General features: G+C 35.0%; 1 protein-coding gene across 1 annotated transcript in view; it reads right to left on the minus strand.

Annotated features, from left to right (window-relative positions):
- LOC123312423 overlaps positions 1 to 21125 on the minus strand; it is a 56274-nt gene extending 35149 nt beyond the window's left edge. Inside the window, exons 1-2 of the mRNA XM_044896850.1 lie at positions 20988 to 21125; positions 2100 to 2175 (exon numbers count right to left, since the gene is read on the minus strand). The gene's annotated coding sequence lies outside the window, so the exon portion shown is untranslated. The remainder of the gene's footprint in view (positions 1 to 2099; positions 2176 to 20987) is intronic.
- Positions 21126 to 23603: the final 2478 nt, after the last annotated feature.

Here is a 23603-nt window from a genome sequence, read left to right on the forward strand (position 1 = left end):
TATTCGAGGAAACCACTTTATGAAGCTTCTTTCGAGATCATGAATGATTGCGATTATCAAGGAGATCAGCTCACATTTAGTGGAAATTGATCTACGATTTATCGGAATTTTCTAGGGCGATGATCTGAAATTTCCTTATCAGAAATAATGAAACATAAGAGAAGGAAAATTTACAGTTGTTTGAATGCCCAAAGTGGCTATATCCTACCTACATCTAATGGTGAATTCATTTTTCTGTAAATTTTTGCCTTATCACAAACCGTTAGGAAAAAACAAAAGAGAATCTACTTTTTAATATCATTTACGTGTAAATTATGATAATTATTCAGATTAGAATGATGATGTCTGTCTGATTACTCAATACTCAGTGTTTTCCAACATTCTGCATGAAAGATTATGATTTTAAAATAAGGGAATTATATGCAATCAACTGCACGAAGATAAAATATTTGAAATACAATCTAGAATCAAAGAAATCATCTTTATGGAAATCTCAGTCTTAACGAGAAATCTAAACATACACAGAATCTTTTTTAACAAACATTTCGAGGATCTCTGCAACATGCACATCGAGAAAATGGTATATTTTTCAATTCTGAGCGATTCAATGTCTGGATTTTTTCTATTCATTCAAATATTGTCTAATCGCTGAAGGAGGATCGATTGTAACTGGATAAGAAAATTGGAAATAATGAACCAATAATAATCGACGAAACTCAAGTCTCAGTATCTACACGATTTTTTCTATAACTTTTCGTGAAATAGAATTTTTTTTTCAAATGAATCACCACGATCTTAAATCCCCAAATACATAATGTATTCATGAGATGACCCCATTTCAGCCCCGGAAAAGTGAAACTGAATATTTCTCCTCTTCATCACAACTACCGAAACAATAAACCACTTCGATTTTCATAATATCCTTGAGTACGTGAAGTCAACAATGAAACAAATTTACTGAAGGCGAAAGTCAATTCTTGGACTTTAACACAATTAGCATCGTCACAATAATACACCGTCAGAATATGAATTTCCTGGCACAGTTCTCAATTTGGCTACATGGCCGAGCCTGAAAGACTTCGTCTTTAGCAATTGTTATGATGTTATGAATATGCAAGGATGGCATCTCGTGAAAAGCATGACTGGAGCGAGCGGGCAAACAAGTCCATAAATTTTCCAACACGTGCCAGAAGAACGTATTTAACACATCCAGACATTGCTGCGAAGACAAAAGGATTCGATGTGTTATAACCAATGGCAGTCACGTAACGAAATGGCAATTATCTACGCTTATCTGTGGTGGTATGACCTCTTAATTTATCCCCGCATTTATACGGTAATCACAAACGGGATCTTCTTTTGTCCATGCATTCATTCTTCAAGAAAATGTTGGCAAAAAATATTTTAGAGTCGAAATATTCAGTATATTATTATTTATCTCTCTCTAACAGTTCTTTAAGACGACCTGCAATGCACAGAAAGCTTTGCAACCAAGGACGAAAACACTATCTTGATTTTGATTCACAAATATTCATTACTCTCTTGACCTCTCATCCTGCCCTAAAATTTCAAACGGTGTATAACATAAGAATTCCTACTGCTACTGTATAACAAACTAACCCGAATATCTAAAGATCATTATACAGTTTACTTCCAATTCATTATTATGGTAAGTTATTGAGTAAATGTGCATTTGAAATGACGACACATTATGGAAGCTGAATAACGAACTGTATTCAAACGCACATCTACATAAATGTTACACCGTTTATGGAGCAAGACCGAGCTTTTTCATCTGACAAATCCCCATAATGAATCTGGGACACTGTTAGGATATTTTCAGCATGCAGAAATTATACTGAAGACGTTTGATACCGCACGTGCATAAAACATTCCAAATTCGAAACTCAATATTTTCGATTCAATGCCAACGAATCAATGCACTTTTAGTGTTCGTTAATCCGTTTTAAATAGCTCTAGGAAATTTCAATTTTCAGACTTCCCACACAAGCACAACAGAAAATTATAATTTTGATTTTATGAGATGATTCGAGATATGGGAGTTGTCTGAAACGATTGAGGATTTCGATTTTACTCACTAGTGCATCAGAATTTAGGTCATTTCCTTGGACGATCTTCTTTTGCTCACAGATAGGCCAGGGAAGATCATGAAAGCTGAAAATAAAAAAAATACTTAAAATCAATGAAAATTGTTCAACGAATTATATAATTTTAATTTCACTGTCACCTGATACTTTGTAAGAACAAAATTTCAACTCTATTAGTTCTGTAGATGTATTGTGACAGAGAGACAGAAAAGACGCGTTTTTCATTCAACTAAGGGTGCCCTAAAAAGGAGAGACGATTAGGCAACTCATCAATTTCATCGAAGAATCACCCAGTAACCTTTAAGAAGAGATCTTCATCAACAATCCCAAAGAAATGTCCACATCAATTAAGGAGTATCGATCTGACCGAAAGTCCTTTCATAAGATTCGTGAATCCCACTATCCCGAGAGACTAAAGATGTCCGTAATGTTACATAATTCTAAACTAGTCTGCTATAATTGTCAACGTCAACCTTTGAATTGGAATTGAGAGCCACTTAAATGCCACTAACTAAAGAAGACCGACTTCTTGCATCAATCGAACAAGGACATTATAATTGTCTAAACTAAACCATGAAAATTATTAATGTAAGTACCTTCATTGACAGTGGCGTTCATGACATATTTCTGCATAGGAGGGGGGAAGAGGCAGTTAAATGTAACAGAAAATTTCGCAATTTTCAATTCCTGTTTTGTATGTGATAATCGTTCAAAGGTTTGGGTGTTTTTGCTTGCAGAATGTAAAGTCATCACAAAAAATATAAAGAGGCATTTTTTCGACTTTAGTCTTTAATTATTTGAATTAATTCTTGATAAGTAAGGATTTGGGTCCCTTGCATATTTTTCTGCGTATGTACATAAACTGGATTCATTTCAACTCCCAAAATAAAAGTAAACTAATATCAAAAATCTACAATTTTCACAAAATTTAATTTTGTTGAAGACAATATCACCCCATATTTCCATTTGAGGTACCGTTCTCTGCGATAAAATTTCTTGCATATACCGATTCGTTACCAACTGGATAGCCCATGACCTCATGTTCTAAAGTCGAATACATGTACGCTGGTAAAAATACTATACAGGCAGGTATAATTGAATCGAATGATACTGAATTATATTCATTAGGACATGGGGGAAACTGGTATTTTATTACGATCAATTAGAGACGTGCAATTATATCTGAATAATGTGTATAAATGCTTAGCAAGAAACCGTACCATGAAGCAGTTTCGATTCAATCATTTCGAAAATGAATCTTTGTAGATGGATCGAACTAGTCAATGCAAATGTGGAGGTGTTTCTTAGAAGACGTTTTATGGTGATGTTGATTTCCCTTTTGTTTTCCCAGAAGGAAAAGCGTTATTTTCTACGTGGTATTCTGAATTATATATGGTATTGTTTGATTGTAAACTGCATAGGGTTTTATGATGAGATAATATTAGGCTTTTTTTTTTAATTAGTGTTTTTGGCTCATCCTTCGATATCATCCATCCAATATTAGGTTGGAGCAAAAGGAATCCATTATTTTGTATGTAGATCGGTGTAGTGATGGATATCTTGCAAAGGTATAATCATACAAGTTCAGGAACGGTAACATTTTGCACTGATTTATTTGGAATACACTCAACGGCCTGTATATTGGAAACGAAGCATTTCCGCACAAAGTCCTAAAGGACTTTTCCTACTCCAAACCACTCAGTGAAAGATATTGTGAATTTCTTTGCAATGGTTGAAAAATATACTGTGTAAATCTGTTGTGCACCCATCCAACTGAAGATGAACCTATACTACATACAGTGAAACTAAAAACATCTATATGGTTCATTATTCAATAGTTTACAAATCATGGAGATAATTTTTGAGGAAACCATGTCCATAAAACTGAAAAGCCTTGTCAGAAGTTTATAACCTGTGAATTTGATCTTTTCTGATAATTTTTTTCTTCAGAATCTCATGTACAATAGAAAAAAATTGATGGATAACCACAAAAAATAATGGAAAATGAAATACGATGTGAATATTCCTCTGATTCTACTTATTCATAATGAACTATGTCAAGGATTTACACGAATTGTGTAGATACATTTTCTTCTGCCATAAAACAATTAACAATGTATATATCCACGTGCTTGCAGGCAAATGATGAACACTAAAAATATGCACCTACTAAGCTGATAGAATAGGTAAAAGGAGGAGCGATTTTGCTTCTGAATATTCAACGAAAAGAATAATACAATGTATTAAATATTCACATACTAAAATCTAATATGTATGTGAGCTGAATGAGAGGAATATATTGCCACATTTTTATATGCACCTGTTGCTACGGTATGTCCGCTGTCATTCAAATCTCGAAATTGAAATGAAGCAGATTGATGCAAGCGATTCCTTATAGAAATGCCAAGAAAATGACGCTGCCAAATTTTCCGTTTCTATTTTAATTAGATTCTCAACGGAAAGTTGACACGAAGAGATTTTGGCTAGATTTATAGTTGGTCACCAAAAGACCACCATCACAATTCACAATAATCAAGTTAACCTCCAAACATTACATACAATGTAATGTTGTTCTTTGTCGAATTAATCTGAGAAATGATTCCTTATTCTTCAAATGTGACAAAATTTTTGAATATGGTTCACTTCCATAGAACACTGTCCTATTCAAATTGAAGTTCCTTCAAATCTTTATCTTTATAAATAATCCTATTATTCAGAATCCCAAAGCATACTTGTGCCTACAACCATATATGAATGGTCTCAAATGAAATCAAAAAAATTTTTGTTTTATCTTTTTTCCTGTATCCCCCACAATCTTCTATCTTGCATATGGGTGCTTATTTATGATGAGATAACTGGAAGCTGAAATTCAAATTTCGGACTGCCATTTATTGCATGAGTTTCTAATAATTCATATTTGTCTCGACGGTGCTGAAGGTCGAATTCCAGAATACTCAAGTATAGTCTTCCAATGTGCAAGATTCATTCTGACCTTCAATATGGGAGGGAGCTCCTCCTCAAGCATTGATGAATACAAAGCTAATCAATTGACCCATTGTGTAAACCGGACAATAGGAGTAAATCTGTGCAATAGTTCTATTATTCATTAATTGAGACCATCAATTATCAATAACATAACTAAACGATTCGGATTGTTCTTGTTTCATCTTCGATCCAAATCTATCATGCAGGTATTTTCTGACTGTGACGTGTACTATGGATCATGATTAATGCTATAGATGATTTCCCAACAATGATATTATTGCAAGCTTAGATATACATACTTAATATTTATGCGCTTTTCACGTTATCGCAAAATATGAGTTACGCTATCAGAGAAGATTATATTGCATATGGAGAATCTTTGTATCCTATTTAATCAATCTATTGGAAGCAATGTGGGCATAGAGAGTATCAATTTTAAGAGACCAGTTCAGTTTCGTTCGTGGGAGAAATCTTATGGATCCTTATATCATTTTTTTCACAATAAAACAAAGAGCATTTCATTGGTTATTGAAATATTCAACTAATACATACATCGATTACTTGAACTGACTTGCAAATAGGCCAAAAATAGAAAAGGATTTGTTTTAAATGAACCTAAATCTAACCTCTCAGTTTATGCTTAGAGCAACTCAAAGTTTGAGTTAATACTCAATGGTATATCTCATATTAAGAAGTATGTTATTAATAAAATTTTTGAGGTGCTCAATACCTGGGTATAGCTTGAAGAGGATTGTAGTCAAAATTCAGAATTTGAAACCAAAAAAGAATCCAGAACTTTCGGGTTGTTTCGTGATGACAAAGGTGTAAAATTCAGCTGTTGGTTTTAACCTCTAACATTTACAGGTTCGGAAATGCACAACTTTGGATGATACGCATATAACTATGGTCATTGTGTAAAAATTGCTATTGTATGCTCATCTGGGGAGCTTGCCAAGAGCTGCCCTCGAAGATGAATACTCATCTTTTTTCCTCTGGATTCGAATTCTAGAGTTCTCCATAAAAACTTATATATATATGTTTCACCTTCAAATTTCTACCTGCAATGGCATTGAGAGTTTACCAACTCCTGCAAATTCATGTAATTATTGAAGGAGAATCTTTAGAGTACCTACATATCCATTCGCAAGAAAAAGGTAGTTCATAACGTTGAAAGCTGAGGTTCAGTTGGAACCATTTTCATAAATACTCCTTCATTTCAATGCCAGGAAGGATAATTGAGACCACAGGAGTACCTAATCCAAAGAAACGAATCATTTAAAGTCAATGAAAATAGCTCTTAACTGCTCCTTCGTTGCTTTTTCGCCAAATTATCTTTTTCGGCAATCAGATTTCATCATAAGTGACTAGTAAAATATTTGTCCGTCTTTGAGGTGGATTTATCTTCATTATTTGCCTTGGTGTGACAAGACCACTTTTGCAATAATTCTGTCTCATTGTGAGCTAATTAGAGATAACTTTTTAAAAGGGTTTTCACATTTCCAAGCAATATCCTTTCTTAGTAATGTAGGAAAACAAGATAAGATTAGATTAATTACCGATTGCATTCGCCAGAAAAAAGAACTGATCTATATTTGCATTTCGTCAAATAATCGAAAGATAAAGAACTTCTGTACATTGGAATCTAATTTAGACGATTAGTAAATATATTTTTTTATGAGGTTGATCAGGTTTTACATGCAATAAGAATGCAGCATGTGTATGTAGGCCCATGAAAAATATTCACTGAATTTCTTCGAAAATCAACTGCATATAACTGAACTTTTGTTGATTTTTGATAATGATTGAAAACTTAAATGTTCATATCTTGTTAGTAAATGGTTAGGTCGAATTTTTCTCAATCAAGATCGATGTGAGACTGGAATATTTCCTAAAAATCTGTGTAACGAAGCGAATGAATAGTGTGTTGAAGTGACGTATGTCCTCTGGGAAAGAAATTGTTATATTCCGATCCGTGTTCAGTGAAGGAATGATTTTCACCAAATTTTCCACCTTGTTGACAATAATTTAATAAACAAATATAATCTTATCTCAGATTGTTCAACGATCTAAAGAATAGAGTCCACAGTTTTTATGATATCCAATAATTGCTCATTCTTTAGAGGCTTATTGCAAAAACACTTTAATGGCTAGCGCTTTAATTGGCCTAGGTAGATAAAGAAAACAAAAGATCTAATTATAGCCGACTTTAAATTGCGTCATATACTCTTCAAATCGTCTCCTAACAGAACTGGCTGCTTGAAGTCCTGCCAAAAATTTCGGGCACTTTTAATAACGAAGAAAACGGAAATCTATCACAGCTGGCTAAGGATTTCAGGCAGTGGTTCAAGAAATATTCGACTGGATAATCGAAAAATGATAATTATGATAAAGCTTCTTACTTTCCAAGCTCTCATACATGCTGTGCTGAATAAAACCCATAAAGAAAGCTAAATTTTCTTTCATTGAGAAATTCAAATTTATAATATTGCTTCCAAAATGAAGTTTTTTCAGTATGCTTATAGATTATCAATTAAAAAGCGTTTTATGGAAGTTCCTAATAAATGGGTCCTATCTCAATTATCAGACAGAGTGTTACATTTAAAAAACATTATTTCCGGTACATATACTATGGAATAGGGCCTAGGAATAAGTCCCTATTTTTTTATGGCTGGATATATTTTGGACGAACACAAATCTCCTTATTACATCCTTCACGATCGATTTCTATCGAAATTGGTCGATTACTTGCCATACGAAAGAAGCGATAAATTTCCACTTTCCGAAATTAATTTCCAACGTAACACAAACAGGTATTTCACAGGAATCGCCTGATTGGGAACCAAATCAAAAATTCAATTTTGTTACGGAATAAAAGTGCACCACGCACTCTTTCATTTCATTCCAAGAACAATGGAGTTTTATGCTTCTTCCCGAGGCTTTGATGACCATATAACAAGTTATGGATATTGATAAGCGTCTCAATGATTAACTGAAGGACACCAAGAAATATAATATTTTTCCTTTTTTTAATAACAAGTAGATGTGTTCGTTTTAAGATTTCAATCTTCCCTATTTATCGAAACTTCTACAAACGGGGTATTCACCCTATCGGATATTTAAACAAAATATCCCTCACTCTACAAAAAAAAAATCGAAATTCTTGATATACAGTAAAGAAAATCTCAGCTTACCCCGTTCCTTTTGAGATATTTGTGTTCAATTTTATTTCACATTCTGTTTACGTAATATGTAGGGTATATTGCCGTTAAAGGATTATAGAAAGCAAAGTTTTAGTTTAAACTACCTTAATCTTAATTCAGAAATTATTCATACTGGTGGAGTTCATAAAATTTAAGATTCCTTTGATAATTTATCATCCCCTACGGACATGTCTGTGAAAGAACAAAGTTTTGACTTTGTCAAATGCTGTAACAGGCTAGAAATACCAAAATTTTAAGTGACCTGGCACAATTCTTGATTCAGAAACAATAATACGCGATGATCTTTGGCTATTCATCAATTATCTATACTCATTACTTGGAAAATATATAATTTGTGGCTACCAAAGAACTAGATCGCACTGTAGCCTTTACCATCAACGATTTGTGTTGTACATTACAATCTAGGCAGTTGGAATGATGGCAGAAACTTGTTTTAATAGCTGGCTGAAACATATGTAATTTGCTATGAGGACAAAGAACGTTTGGGTAATTGAACAGAGTATCAATTACACAAACTGGGGTCTTCGCTAGTCCAACAGAATTTTTTTCCTAGATGACCTACGGACTGGTGCTGAAATTAAAACTGTAACACGAAGCAGGCGGTCCTTCAAGGAGATACAACGAAATTTTCGTTAGTGAATTCGGTTAGAGATGGGAAGGAGCAGGTTAGCTACAGCTAAAATGATAATCCATTTATTTTTTCAGTTTAAAAAAATACTATTCGAAATATTTCGTTTTAATTCAAAGGGTAGTCTTCTGAACTAGGTAAAAGAAGAAAAATATCGATACTCATCAATCTCAATCGATATAACATTGGTAGAAGAGGAAGAGGGCCGATTTAATGGCCACCAAGCAACCCAGACTTCACACCTTTTAGAGAAAGTAAGATTCCCGAGAAATTGAAGTTTTTCAAAACGTAAGAGTTTGAGAATGGGTTAGGTTAGGTTAGGTTAGAGTTTGAGAATGGGATATAATTTTTGTCCACAACATAATTAACAACATTTCATTTTAAGGGTTGATGTCATCACGCTCACAGGGTTGGTACAAATTGATTGGAATAGTTGGGGAGCCCAAGAGGGAAATTCGGGATTTACTCGAGCGTGTCAGAAATATAAGGGGAGATACCTTGGACCCTGTAGAGTACCCCTACCAAAATTAGATCTGTATATAGGGGGGATTGTCTAGGACAGACTGTCAGAATGGAAAAAAAGACATCATTCTACATACTCGAGCATGTCAGATTAAGATACATGTGGTTATCAATTATATATTCCCTTAATCTGACAATTTAAGCGTGACGAAACTGTGTTGGAGGACGCTAAACTTGCAAAAAAAAGTGTACATTCTAGAGAGCGGTGGCTTTTTTATTAATTTGAAGCTAATGATTCAGAAATAACGGAGAAAATATAATCTGACAGTTTCAGCATGCCGAAACAATAAAAATTAGCCAAAAAGGTCACAAATATCAGTTTTTTTTTTAATTCTCCTCTCCTGGGCTTCAAATTGTTTTCGAATTCATCATAAAAGTTGTAGAGCATAACATTTTCCACAAATTTTGTCCGAAGCAATTTTTTCTACGCTTGAACGTTTTTGACATAGTATATGGCGATGAATCTTGGCCTTTCGCATGTGTGGCTAAGCTCCTCGCCCTCATCACATCTAGCTCGAAAACGGCTAAGAGTATCTAAAATTGCTTCAGCCAAAAGTTGTAAAGAATTTTATTATCTACAACTTTCATAGTGAATACAAAAACGATTAGAGGTACAGAAAGGGGGATATTCTGAAAAAATGAATTTTTGTCATCTTCAAAGTGTCAGATTAAAAAACCCCCCCTTGATTAGTGTCAGATTGATTGGTCATCACGTATTTATTATTTGAGACACGTAGGGCATATACAGTATTTTAATCTGACAAGCTTGTGTATGTACTCCTGACGATTTTTTTTTACATCTTTGAGAGCCTGCAGACGCTTTCACCACCGCTGCATGCATACATCATAGAAACTTTGTTTCGTTCTACCAGGTGGTACTTTTTCATACTGACACACTGTATAAGTACGAACTATTGTAATAATATCACTATTTTTGTAGCACATTTTAAGAGATTCGATACATTAAGGAAGCGTACATTTTTATATCGCCAAATGGCGTGTTTTTCAGGACAGCTGTTAGAATAGCAGGCTATTCAAAATCAGACCTCCAATAATTGCAAACCGATTATCTCAACTGGTAAAATTCCTAATCTTCTTTCGTATGAAGAATGACGCAAATCGCTTCAACATTCCTCGAAATTGAAAGCCACCCCTAATCCCGCCATACCCACCCCCATGGTATTCGCCGTAATTAACAATCTCTTACATCAATTCCAATCATCCTCACCCACCTCCTAATAAACAGCTCTGGGTCGAAAAACAATATTAAACGCCAGGAATGGGAGAAGGCTGGAGATCTCCCCCCCGAGTTCCAATTTCAGGGAAAGACTCGCAGGTGTAGAACCTTGGAGCCAGCACGACTGAAGCACCCCGCCGAAGACCGTCCGATCAATACCACCCCAGCTACCATCCCTCTGTCTCTGCCTGTCACCCTGACTCGGCCTTCGATGAAGACGTCCTACCATCTCCCTTTCCTTGAAAGTCCAACTTTATCTTTCTTGTTTTGATGTTTTGAGTTTCGATCGGAGTATTTTCGTCACAGCCGAGGTTGTATACAGGTAGAGCCTTGATAGCCTTTTGTATTTCCTTCGAGTGATGTCTTACGTGAATGAATGAATTAATTGATATTTGATTGAGCATTCTACGTTACAAAGTTTTCGTAGCTATTTATTTTGAAAGAACCATAGATACATTTACATTTTCCTCGAAGTAATTGTCCATATCTTACACTTGCCACTATGTTCCTTATCTTCCAATGCGAACTCACCGTCTTCAAACTTTTCAAGCCACTCAATTTTAAAACTTTTACTGCTTCTACTATACTCCATTCACTTTTATTTTAGCACTCGGTTGGCCATGGAAATTTGACACATTTCACTCTGTATAGTACGAAAATGTGGGGTTATGAAGCTTGTCAAAACATTTTTGGGTTTTAAATCAACGCTATGTTCCCCGTTCTATGTAAAAGTTTCTATAATTACGTATTTTATCACAATGTCGAATCTCTTCGGAAAATATGTGACGAACATAATTGAAGTTTATACAAACTGATTGAAGGCATACCAAATCCAGTTATTTGCATGGAAAATACAAGAGACCAGTATAATATCATAATATGCACTAGCTTGAGGAGAGTTAATGTTCGTTATCTTCTTTGGCTGAAGTTTGAATACGTTACATCAGTTGTAGATTTAAAAAATGTTAACCCGAAGTACCGAAGATGAAATGCATATGATGCAGTGGTTGGGAATGGGTATCTCCCGAAGGAATTAACAGATAATTACAAGAATGTTAAATTGTTCAACAAAAATCATCTTGCATCAATATAAGTAAAAGGAATTAAAGGAAGTTTCAAGTCAAGATGAACTTCACATTTGAATAAAAATTTCACATGAATAAACTATTATTAACAGAAAGACTGGCGCGTATTTGTTTCTGTTTATCTTAATACATTGATATAATAATAATACTTAGGTATTTATTGGTACCTTTAGACATTTACAATGTATAGGACAAGTCAAATGAAAAATAGAAAAATCAATTTTCGGGAACTTATTCTACGATGACAAATGATACTATTTGCTCACAAAAAAGTACGTGGTCCTGATATGGAGTCACTAATTATAATTATATGTTATATTATAATTATAATATAATATTATAATTATATGTTATTGCCAGACATAGAAACTTAAATACAATGTGGAAACGAAATGTTGAGCATCATTTTAGGGATGATAGAACATTCAAAATGAAGTGGTCAAGCGATTTTTCTTACAGAATGGTATAGGTACCGTAATACAGGGTGTAAATGAATTGTCGCAGAAAAACTCCTTGTCAAAAAATAGTGTGGTTCTTTTATAAAATTTGCTGCAAAGAAGGCAAATCATGCATCATTACTATTGCTCCAACTTTAACTCAACATATAAAATAATGAGGAAGAAGAAGATATGAAATAATAAAAATCAAGCAATCCAGATAAGATTGAGAATTTGAAAGAAATCAATGTTCTGCAGGTAAGAAAGAAGTTGAGAGTTATTGTGAACATTGACACATTACTTTTTTGTTCATATGTAGTGAATTTCAATAATTAAGACAATCACAATTTTCCTTATTACTCATTCATCAATATAACAGTGTAAACTGATCGTTTTTATTTTATCTCTTCCGCTGATTCCTTGAAATGTTTTCTCAGTTGGAAGAGAGGACAAAGAATTATTTTCTTGTTCTCTCCGAAGGCAGACTTTTGTTGGCCTAAGAACCTAAAATGGGAGCTACGAATGAATTGGATGGCAGACGTAATATAACAAACTTTAATCCAATATGCACCCCTGGTGTTTTCATCTTCCTCTTCCACAACATAGTCGTGTAATTAAGTTACTAAATCTATTTCAACTCTGCAATTTTCCAGCAGATAGTTTTTATCGTGTAATTCTCGCCTGGATAATGTTGGTGATCTGGATTACTTCCAAATCCTGGAATTTGTTGCTGACCTTTTTGTGGCAATTCCATTTTGCTTATAAAAGATGTTTATATCTACTCATCACAGAGTTTAGACCAAGAGTATTAAGTAATTTCCACAGTGAATTTTTGATTCAGTCTCAATTCAAAAGGAAATTTTACACGGATTATGAAGAATTATCGCTAAATACCCGTTATAACAAAATGGCTGATAACCCTACGATTTCTGTTAGAAATCGCTATCAGTCTTCAAAATGTTGAGGGGCCCCATTCTTCAGAATACGTTTCGAGGCAAAACGCTTGCTTATCACTCCTATTAAACAACGCTAGCATATTGCTTGTAAACCCATTATCTTTTTAGGTCATACTTGGAGAACATACCATATGCCTTCTTCTAACCAAGGCGCTTTAAACATCATTTACGCAAGCATATCTTTCATCGAAAGAGGTGGGATTAACTAGAAGAAGATTAATTTTTGTCATGCTTCACTAATTCACTATAATCAATCTACAGGATCATTTTCATGATCTTTAAAAATAAACGTAATTTGTGCTGTACCACTAGTACCACTCTAATTACCTATTCAGAATTGAAGATAGTTTGGGTAGAATTGAAATTGAGTGAGAATGAGGGATGTCCAGAAGCACAAGAAACATATACCTACATACGAAATATTATATATGTACAATGTTTTCACTATTGCTGAAGAATGACTAGAATATGAGGAATCATTATTACTCATTGCAACCTATGAGCTGATATATCAGAGTATCTGCATTCGCGAAAATTTCTGAAACAAGAAATACCTCTCTGAAAAGAGTTCTTCAAATTAATTAACATAATGGGAGAAAGAAAAACACCAATCGACTCAACAACAGCGATGCCTTTTTAGCGAAGGTCATTCTTTACAGGTAATATGGTCGTTGTTATGTTATATTGTCTGGTGTGAATCATTAAATTGTTATTCTTTTTATACTCCGTGGAAAAAACATCTGCAAATGACGATCAATTTCCATGAAGAATTCCTCAGGTGATATGAAATTGATATAGGTCAGGCATGTAATTAGGTAATCCTATCCTCCATCTCCTACTTTTTATATTATTTTATTACAATATATTCCAGACAGGATGAAAAAATTAGTTGTTTCATTTCAGCCAATTATTTTCATATCGAATCCTGAATATTCTATATTCATGGTAAGGATCCCACAAAACTGCAAGGGTAAATCAAGGTTGATTTTTTCTTTGTTGCTCATATGCCCATTTTTATTGATAAAAACCTACGAAGCTCTTCAAGGGAGGTTACGATGTACCTACATCTGCTTTTTCCATGAACATAAATTGGTCAAACTAATGATATATTTTTTATCACTAGCGAGTTTTAATGAAAGGGGGACGTCCTAAGCAACGATAATGGATTCCTGCTGTTTTTAAATTAATTGGGATAAAATCCCGGTGGGAGTGAAACAGAAACTCTTTGCTAGTTGTACCTATTTCCAAATCTTCACATATAATTTCTAGGAATTGTCAATAAGTTATTATTGTACACAACTAATTGTTCTATTATTCCCTCAGCATGCATTGTTCTTCTCGTAGTACAAGACCAATTTCAATTACAATTGTGGAAGCTCCATGACCTTTGAACCGTACAATTATATTAATCGTTTTGTTATCACTGTTTTGTACAAGACATTTCATGTACAAGAAGACATTACATATCCCTGGGTAGAGTTCGAGTTCCCCATTTGAACTCGAGTTAAATTTCGGATCATTACTCAGAATCCTAAAAAACTAAACAAGGAAAACAAGGTTGATGGCCATGAAATTTCTAAATTCGATGAGAATACATTATTTACACAGCTTAGATTTTAAGGAATTAAGGAAAGTTTCCTTGTTAGTCAACATTTTGAACTAATAAATGTTTTAGTTACACATATTACTTGATGGCTTTTGAAAGAAGTTGAAAGTGTTGAAACATATAATTTGAAGTCGTATTTTGTTTGACTGGATAACAATTTTCTATTGTCGACGAAGCCGTTCCTTCAGAATTTGAAACATTACAACCTTAATTTCTTGAAGAAATTCGAAGAGGTGTTAAAATAACACGAAGATCAATGAATAAGAGTTGCACATTCAAGAAGTATTTCAAAGAGGAATGCTCCTTCCATGAAAGCGACGTGCCATCATACTCAAACGATCAAATACGACGTTCCATTTAAGGACGACTGACGCACAACTGTCAACATGGCGAAGAGCTCCAAGAAATATCCCTCCAGCTTCTTATTCCGTTCTAATAACACTCTGATTCATCCGTTTACAAAATGGGACAAACTGAAACTGACGTCAGCCTATACAAAGTTAACAACTATCAGTAGTTGGTGAATTATTATGCGCGGTCTATATGGATCTCCAAGAGCGAGCAGATGGGTCATGAGGAAGGCACAAGGCGCGCCAGAGCACGATTCATCGACTGGCCTACATCCGTCGTTTTAGAACGCGTTGGTATCGCTCATTTCAGGAGCGGCTCCGCAGACGACTGGAGCACCACGTCCGCGGTGGTATATCCGAGCCGGACGGCTGGGACTCCACGAGGAAGCTAAAGGTGGATTCGCACCAGCGAGCGCCCCTGATCCAGTTCGAAGAACAACCACGAGGTTGCAAGCTCACATGACCACGAGGTCTGCCATAAAAAGACCTCACACTATATGCGAAACTATAAAAATTACAGAAGGAATTGTCAAATGAATGTTTTTTCTCGATATCAGTCTTCAATAATACTATTTAGCTTATTCATTTGTACACAGGGTGGCAATCGCCTTATATTTCATTCAATATTTGAGTAAACACAACACAACACAAATTATTTTGTTTGTAATCGAAGACTATTCCTGTTAGATTCAATCACACATTAAATAGCATTATTTGGTCGTACATACATCATATATCTAATTCAGAAAACAAAACTACCATATCCAACTCAAAATTGAGGAAAAAAGAAAAGGAAATAACTGAAAAGAAACATTAACCGATCCACATCTCACAACTGGGTTCTATCGTACGAAAGCGCTGAAGGGCCACAAAAAAAAAACATCCAAATTTATAATTCCGACTTGCTAAGTCAGAATTCTGAGTTACAAGTCGGAATTCCGAATTGCAAGTCAGAATTCTGAGTTACAAGTCGGAATTCTGAGATACAAGTCGGAATTCTGAGATACAAGTCAGAATTCTGAGATGCAAGACAGTAGTGGGGCTAGAATTGGTCGCATGACATTTGCTTTGTTGCATTCGGTTGTTGCCGAATCATCTGAGCAAAATGCCCTTTGTAGAGCAGATTTGTCTCATTTAAGGCATGTATAGGCCTGTATAGACCCTTAAACTACGCCTATCCTATCTCTTTTCTTTCAAAAGTTTTAACGGACGTTATTGATTCTGACTTGTATCTCAGAATTCGGAGTTGCAAGTCTGAATTCTTTCGAAAGTTTACACTGATGGACGTCCACCACAACACAGGGTGGCTAGGTGTTCTAACTGTTGAAAATTCTGTAAGGAACAAATTTTCTTCTCACGTAAGTCCTGTAATGTTGCTGCTTTAAAGTCATACTACACATCAATCCCATTGAACACGCTTGGGATCAGCTGCATGCAAAGAGCTTTGGATTTTACTTTTTATCAACCACCTCCACATACACACATACACTTGAAGGACTCAGACGTCTCTGGAGAAAATTTTATCAAGGCTACTTGTTTTTGTTCGAGGCCGTACTCTTAACTGAACTTTATTTGTTCAATTTTTTCAGTGAACTGATTTTGTGATACAAATAGTAAAATGAATTTTCACCTTGAACAGAAAACTTATGAAGAAATAGGCCAAAGAATGAGTTATATCAATGACTAAACAGATAGATAGATTTCTTATTCTTATATTCAAAAATTTGGTGAAATAAAATGGAAACTTTTGAAATACCGTAGATTCGAGTGACTTGAGACGATTGTTGAATTCAACTTGTCAAATTTTCAACACGGTGACCTATTTTTATCTGAAAAATAGGTTCGAATATGCTTAATGACTCGGACTATTGACTAGGAAATATACCATGCTTCAGATTTCGGATATATATTTTGAAAAAAATAAAATATACTTGTCCCAAGTCACCCACCGATTTGGGAGGCTTGGGACACAAGTTAAAATCTATTGATTTCTCAACTCTCAAATGAAATAGGTGACTTCGGAAGGTGTATAGTTTTGAAAAATTAGAATTTGTGATTATATAGTTGAAATTCGGTAAGGAAATTAAATGATAAAGCCCTTTTACAGCGAAAGTAAATATATTGCAAATGTAAACAAATAAAACAAGGGAACTTTGATTTCTGTCATTCTTTGGTGATTTCTTTGTGGAAATCACGTAAATAATAATATCCTGCGAAAAATCGGCATATTTTCTGCTGCCAATGCGCCGCTTGTACCTATCTATTCGGCATAGTCCCAAGTCACCCTATGAAATAACAAAAAAAATGAATGATATCCGTGTTGCCATTTGATTTGTAAAGGACCTTGTTTCATCACATATCTAATATCCCAGTATCACACGTATTCAGTAAAAAAAATTACACATGCACAAAGTGAAACACATGTACAGGACACTAGAAAGTATAAGGGCCTTTAAAAAAGGCGCTTTTACTCTCCTGAATTCGTTAATTTTTCCTGTCAATTCAAACGCTCTGGTCACGCCAAACTCAACAGGAATTAATTATTAAACTAACCTAAACGCTACACAATCTTATAGATTTGTCCCTTCACTCATAAATGGTAAGAAACAATGAAATCTGCAAGGGGGTAATTGTCCCAAGTTACAGGACTGTCCTAAGTCACCCGAATCTACCCGTAGTACAATCTATGATCTAAGAAAAGTATTTAGGGAAAAGATATCATGAAATTCGTATCGCATAGAACATCTTTTATACATGTACGACAATATTAGGAAATGTTTCTTCCTTTTCTATTTCTGTAATAATGAGTATATCGCCAACCGAGGTCCTTTTGAAGGAAACCGAATTGCTCTTTGAACACTTAACTTATCCCTCCAGGCCGGAAAGTATTTCCATTATTTGTGATTATTTTCTTCCTTCTCCGTGAAGTAACAGGAAATAGGATTAATTGTGTTTTCAGTTTCCGCTGATATAGAATAATCGCTACCACCTTCCTAAAGAATAATCTTTTCTCTGGCGTTTCCCACCAAGTTAAAGAATTATTTTCTCTGTATGATCGGAGGAAATCTATTTTGGTATTAATCGACATTGGGGATAATGAAATGTTTTGATAGCCAATGAACCGCTTGTTTTCAAGGATATAAACTCGAAAAACAACGACTTAAACCTAATGAACTTAGTTTTTCAATTCAATCCCAAACAGAATTGAAAAAAATTCATTAGTCAAATGCGTATTTTTAATATCTTCACAACTAAGTTTTTAGGAGCCCACAAGCAAGTATGGTTTAAAGCTTTCGTTAACGAGGAATTCGTTAAAAAGACTCCATGGCATAACCCACCTTCAGTTAAACCCCCATCATTCGAACATGACCTACGATCAAGGATCGAAATAAAAGTGTCCGATATTAAGTTATCCCTTATTTTTCCTGATACATAGAACGGAGAGAAAGAAAATGCAAAATTATTATCCTGCATCCTTGGCTTCGTAACTGTTGTTCTATATTTGATCAGCGCCGGTAAACACATGTGCCCTTACCCGTGCTAACTTGCTGGGACCACGAGCTTTACAACACGTGGTTCATGTTTCTTACTTCGCACTGCCGCTTCAAAACGTTGAGACGCACCCTGTTATATATCAAAACAGGCGACCGAATTGTGTTTTAAAGTTTCAATGATACGATTAGGAAATAAGGAAAATATAACACTGTAGATACAGAGGCTTTTTGCAGACCAGAACCAGAATGAAATGGCCTGAAATGGACGGAATATTTTTGAACTGTTTGGAAGGAAAATCAATTTTCGGTCATTTCAAATAGTTATATAATAATAGCATAGTTTTTTAACCTTTAAAAGAGCTGCCATCTAAAACACAGGAGAAATCTAGTATGCATGAAAACTTACTGAGATTTGAGGGTAATTTTTCCAACACTCTACAGGATGGGCCTATTACAATGTTTCAATATGTTAATTATAATGATAGATATATCCATATGTTTGAAAGTGACACCTTAAATTGAACAGTTATTCTAGAATTATTTCTTATGCTTTCAAGAAGATACAGTAGAATTTACTCACTCAAATTTCTTACAGGAAAATTAATTTTTATTTTGTTAGCTACATAAATTTTGTAATTTTTCATACGTTCAAACTTTCAAATTAACAGAACGTATTTTAATTCCATGTAATAAATGAATATACCAAAAAGTCTCCAAAATTTCTGAATTCCAAACACTGTAATCAATTTAGCACACTTATTGAGCAATTATTTAAATAAGCAGTAATCAATGAGTTTTTCAGATGGCTTCACATATTCAGTGTTGAAAGATCTTTGAAGTTATGTTTTGTTCGACCCAAAACACTGATTCGAAACCTTTTTGATAAGGAGATAGATTTGGGCATTGAAATATCAATATGTCCAATAAGCATTAATTTTATGTGCACGTTCCTTTCATGTATACCTTATACACTTCATCAGTGACTTTCTGCAATGTTACAAGGAAATTCTGTTCAAGATGTCTGTAAATAAATGCGGACTTTTTTGGTACTTGATTCCTAGATACAAAGCTGTAGGTGTACTCCACATTATTTGGCACCATAGATTGTAATACTGTATAATTTATGTAAAACGGTTATTCGTTATTTTCAAACCATAATAATGAAGTGGAATCAGAAAATTATACAAAGAACATCAACATAGTGCTTTAGATTATGTGGAGTTATATTCTCAGTGGAGTTATATACTCAGTGTTTTCAATAACCCGTAAAAAAAGATCGTTAACACGTCAACACCTTCTAAGAGCTTTGCCTTGGTTTGAAAAAAATCCACGAATTTTCATAGCGGAATCATGTTCCACACTCCTTCGCATTGATTTACCAAAAAACTTGTATCTTAATGAAATGATTACAAGCCGTGATTAACAATATAAATAAACATTTCTCTTCAATGATCATATGATCAACCCTTGAATAGATGTGACCGATAATGGATGAAAATCCATGATTGAACTAGAAACTGAATGACCTGATTTGTCCCCAGGATGAGTTCTTCAACCACACATGTGTTTCACTAGAACAATAGCATCTTCAGGTGGGTGAAGGTTAACTAAGCAACCACCTGGAGATGCTATTGGTAGCGGCCAAAAATTCATTAAACCGGGTGATTCAGTTTGGAAATCGATCAACTAGAGTTGATCAGACTTATCGTGCGGCAAAACCGCGAAGTGCGCGTCCCCCTTTAGCCTCTACGGAGCGTCGCGATCTACGCAGCGCAGACTATATCCAAATGTTTAAATAACACTCCGCACATCGCAACTAACCAACTCCAAACCTATGCAATTTCAAGAACAAACCTTGAGGACGATCCGACCAATGCTCACGTGTGCACTTACATCGAAACTAACTGCCCCCCCGGCCCCCCAGCCGGCGGCGCGCCAATGAGTGCTGATAACACCTTATCACAAGGCTATGTTCAAGAAGTACACGAAGAATATATCGTAGAGCGAATATTTTCGTACATTTATGAATATTATTGATGGATATTGCTTCTTGGCGAAATTTTGGCATACGATCTATGTCTGATTCTGATTTCTCCAGAATTAATGCTTGTGGATTGGTTTTTGGGATGATGACTCGAAGGGTTGGTGAATTTTGGTGGAGAGGGTCTGGTTGGGGTGACGAGGAATTAGGGTGGTTGTATTCAGTGGTTTTTGTTGCGTTTGGAATGATTGGAAAATTCTTTGCCGCATCTTGGAGAGGATGCGGCATGTCTTCTTAAGGGGGGACTTCTTAAGCAGGGTGATGGCGTGTGCGGAGACCGGTGCTGAGTGGTATGAAAAATCGTTTGCGTGACTTACCGTTTCGTCCCTTTTGGCATCCAGACGCTGGTCCGAGGAAGAACTTCACGGGTATAAGTTGGTCTCACCAAACGCCATCAACTTCTATTGCGCTTCAGTTTCAGTTGCCGACAACTGACTCCCACCAAAGTGCTTCCAACACTGTGGTTGCGTCACTAACGTCGCTAACTCGAATAATATATCCAGGGCGCTTGGCTTCTGTTTACACGAAGACGCCTGCTGCCTTCATCAAATATAGAAGACCTCAAAAACCTTTTTCAACTACATGTTGGCACAAAATCGATCCCATCGTTTTCGATTATGTAAGCGCTGTTTATCTCCCGACGATTGATAAGGTCTTCCTGTTGGTCTGCGATGGCCCAGCGGGACAGATGGGCTCTTGTGTCTCGTGTTCTTTCGCGGCGTGTGAAAAACGCCCTCCTACTCGTCAGAACGGATAAAATGAAACTTGAGAAAGATGCGGTTCGCGGAACAAGCCTCTGGAATGCATGGAAACCGATATCTACTAAGAACTTCAAAATTCGAATGAAAAAAAAAATTAATACTCAACGTATGTTATTACCCAACTGAAACATAGTTGCCTTGTGGAAAAAAGAGGTAAAAACACTGGCGTCAGAAGAATTTGGCTCAAAATTCATAACTAGAACGGTCACCCATCCAGGTAATGAACTCATTCAACTCTGCTTGACCATCCCAAAGAAATATTTTCCCCATATTCCTAAAAATAAAGATCCAGACTAGCGTCTGGCTCTGAAACAACCTTCTCAATGTTCGTGTAAATTTTGAGCGTCATCTGGCGGATAGTTTCTGAAATATTGAGTTTTAATTTTCTAGTTACACGATCCCCACAATTCTTTTTATCGATACAAATTGTTTGGTTCAGTTCAATAGAATCGGTATAAAAAAAAATTAGAATCAGTTGCCTATCCTTCTGTCACATGTTAAACCCAAGAATTTTCGAACCCCTAGCTCTTTTCTTTAAAATGGTATAATATTTACGGATGGTCAGACGGACAGAACTGATTTACTCGACGAATTCTTCATCCACGAGTCCATCCCAAACGTTTGAGACCATTTTTGGCTCAAATTACGCGAATTACAAATATTTGGGGCAAAAATTATGGAGATATGGATCGGCCACATCAATTCAATAGAAAAGTTCGAATTTCAAGAAGATTAACTTGCAGAAATAATAAGCAAACTTCTGAAGCCCATAATTATAAAGGTTTGGTTGTTTTTTCACAATTTTCGAACTTTGCAATTGGTCGATTATTTTGCCAAACTTTATCCATTCAAAGGATGGATAGATTTTTGTTATTCGAAGTTCAAAATCTACATGTCTCCAAACGTTAAGAGTGAACATTTCAAGGAGTGATACTTATCTTGTTTCTCAAAAAGCAGTGCTATATAGCCATAGGTACCTATAGTACGAATAACAATTCTATCTAATATATCAAAGTTACTACTAGGTTTTGTCTCCACAAGGAAGACTAATGAATTGGAATATGGTCATAACATTTAAATAAACTCAGTCAAAAGGAGTTGTATCAGTTCAATCTCCATAGATATCATTTTCAATTTATCATTTATCGATCGGTGATGAGTAATGAAACCCATTTTAGGACGAAAAAATCTTATTGTTGTTGTGAAATAAATACATTTAACATTTTTCAATCTTTGCCCAATATTCAATACACATTTTCAAAACTCCACCTGAGCTGCTGAGTTATTGCATTTCATAAAGACAATTCATTAAATTGCAATAACTTATTGACTTCCTATACAGGTTAGCAGGTAATTCAAACGTCTCTGAAGAATGGAAATATGAATGATTCCAGGATTAATTGTATGCGATTTATAGCTCAAATGATACTCATTGTGAAGAGCTAAATAATATTCAATGGGTCATTAGTAATTGAGAAGAAATGGGCGTAGCAGAGAGTATCATCAGCATTACATCACTTATTTAGAATGTCATTGATGGTGTACTTGCAATAGCAACGTAATCAACACGGTCTGTGCTTTGGAGATGGACCGAATCATGTCGGATTAAATCAAAGTCCAAATAAAAAAAAAAAATCGATTCTGATGACGAAAATTAGTGCATCAGAGGAAAACTTTTATTGATTATATTTATATTTATATATGTAACATCTACCTACTTTTCGAAATGTTTTCTCGTGAACCAAGTTTCTAGTAGACTATCACCCAGGATATTCTCATTTATTATAAAACACCTGAATGTTTTTGAAACTATGTAAAATATAGGTCTTCTTTCTTCATTCTTAGGAATCTAAAATGCAAAAGCATCATTTTCCCTGTATTCCCGCATTCATTTGAAAGAATTGTTTGAACACATCATTCTTGTGTGGAATACCAAAGTCAATTTCTAAGCATAACATTTTTCTACTACAATCAACATAATAATTCTACTGAGTATGTATTACTCGGTAATCTGCTCGGATTTTCCTACAAGACAGTGAAGAATACATGAATAAGAAGATTCATTCGAGGGAAAAATTAATTAACAACACAATATTGTGGTCAAGACGGTTCTTCCAATGTCATCATCTTGGTATGCTGACTTGTTCTTCAGCTTAATTGATTAATATGAAT

This window comes from Coccinella septempunctata, chromosome 4 (genome assembly GCF_907165205.1).
Source record: "Coccinella septempunctata chromosome 4, icCocSept1.1, whole genome shotgun sequence".
In the NCBI taxonomy this organism is placed as follows: Eukaryota; Metazoa; Arthropoda; class Insecta; order Coleoptera; family Coccinellidae; genus Coccinella; species Coccinella septempunctata.